We start from the raw sequence: 2540 nt of genomic DNA on the forward strand, positions 1-2540 counted from the left end.
GATGATATAATACTTTTTACGAGTTATATAGATATGTATCTTATTAATGAATTATCTTTTTCCCTTTGATTCTTTTTCTTTTTTTAACTTACTTCTTTTCTGTAAAAAAGAAAAAATAACAGCAAAATAAAAAAGAAAATATTGCGATCTAAACCGAGTGATATACACGATGATATATATATATATATATCAATATATATTATATATATTATATTAATTTTCTCGATAGATTTTATTATGTAATATAAACTTATGTGTTATACATAGCTACATGTGTCTTGACTTAATCTCTATCACCTATTTGCTAATTTCCTTAGAAGCTAAAATGCACAGTGACTTGTACGGAAACATCATCATCATCATCATCATTATCATTATGATCATCATTAATCATTATCATCATCGTTCCTCGTATTTTCCTTACACCAACATAACTGTCTGTGAACCTTCGAATGATTTGTCCTTGTCCTTTGCGAAAGGGTTAACTCCTGAGAGAGAAAAGAATATATATATATATATATATATATATATACTGATCGCACACATCTTCACACAAATTTTTAAGGAACGAGAAAATGTATATAAATATGTATATATATATACACATGCATTTCTCGTATCGTTATATATATATATATATTAGTATTATTGTTCCTTTTCGCGCGAAACGTATATATTATTTTTTGTTTGTTTTCTTCTCTCATTATTAATAATAATAATTTCTCCCTTCCTTTCTCTTTTTAGCAACATATACACAATTACACTCACACACAGAATCTAGCTGTTTCTTTTTTTCTCTTAATAACCCACTTCCATCAATACCAGCCCCCCCTCCACCCAACCCCCATATGACATACACGCGACAGTGCGAAAAAAGACACACCAAGGAAATTTTTCACCTAAGAAAAAATATCCTTCGGAACACGTCTATATACTATTATTAATAATAAAACGTTTATCCGTTTTCTTTCTGCCTTTTTTTTTTTTTCTTTTTTTTAGTGCTGGCTAAAGCTCGCGACGTCCTCCTTCACCGCCCCCTTTCTCTCCCCCTTTTTGCCATCTTCTTCTTATTTTTTTAATTTTTTTTTTACTTAACTTCCGCTTCTTTTTTCTTTCGTTAAAAAACTATAAACCCCCCCCCCCCCAACCTCGCCCGTCTGTTCTCGTTATAGTTCGTCAACGGTAAAAATTTTGCTCGATGACCCTTTTTTTTTTTTTCCTTTTGTTTTTCTTTCCTCTTCCACTTCTTTTTAGAATTTTTTAAACAAATGCAACGAACACGTGACCAATGCCGTCAAAACGTCACCTTCCTTCCAACTTTAATATCCTCCCTCCCACCCCCTTGTCCTCCTCTTACCAACCATCCCACCGTTCTTAACCGACTCTTCTTCTTCTTTTTTTTTCATTTATTTTCCAGACATTTTTTTATCTACGTTACAACGAGAAATGAGATAACATTATTGATCCATTGAAAAATAAACGTACGCGATTTATGCTGTCGTATTTCTTTCTATTCCATGTTTATCTATCTATGATCAAGAATAGATATAATATTATGATTTGTGTGTGTGTGTGTTTAAACCTCGCGATAATCCGTGCTCCCATACGTGTCTTGCTTGAAGTAAGCAACAAAAAGTTTGAAAGTTGGTTAATACATTCATCCCAAACCCTTCCCCCCTCCCACCCCTTACCACGTAAGTTAATATATGACATATTTTAAATTCGTATTTCAGAATGTTTCTTGTCGTCGTTTAACAACCGCTTGCTTGCTTGCTTGTTTGGTATTTCTAATTTCAATTAAAGCTCAAAAAAAAAAGGAAAAAAAAGAAAAAGAAAAAATAAATAGATTATATCCTAAAGAAAAAATGTTATACGCGGTGATACGCGGGGTCGATCGTTAAATTAACCGTATTTAATTGAATGAAGTTAGTTGTGTATTCGAAACTCGCGGATGCAAATAGGTTAAGTGGTCTTTTTTGGTTCGGGATTGGTCTTTTTCTTTTTTTTTCTTTTTCTAAAGATTTTCGCTTTTCAATTAATGGGATTTTGTGTATTACCGGGTTATTAATATTTTTCTTTTTCTTTTTTTTTTCGAATCAACCTTCTCTCTCTCTAGCAAACGTTTTAATTATTCAAAATGAAACATTAACCTAATTATTATATACATAATTTTATTAGCTTTTGGTTTTTTCTTCTTCGTCGAATATGTTTTTTTCTTCTTCTCTCTTTTTGTTAAAAATATCTTCGATATAATTATTTTAGATTATAATAAATAAATAAATAAATAAAAAAATGAAATAAAATAAAATAATGATCAAGGAGAAGAAGCGAAGGAGGAGGTACGCGTGCCTTTTTTTCTTTTTTTTTTTTTTGGTTGCGCAAACCCCGTGATGCGCACAGCAATTTATTATTATTATTATTATTATTATTATTATTATTATTATAATTATTATTATTATTATTATTACTTCACTAATAATTAACGATTTATCGTTTAAACGTTAGTTATTATAATTATTATTATCGTTAAATTCATTATA

This window comes from Polistes canadensis, unplaced genomic scaffold (assembly GCF_001313835.1).
Source record: "Polistes canadensis isolate GaletaPanama2010 unplaced genomic scaffold, ASM131383v1 scaffold_13, whole genome shotgun sequence".
Taxonomy (NCBI): domain Eukaryota; kingdom Metazoa; phylum Arthropoda; class Insecta; order Hymenoptera; family Vespidae; genus Polistes; species Polistes canadensis.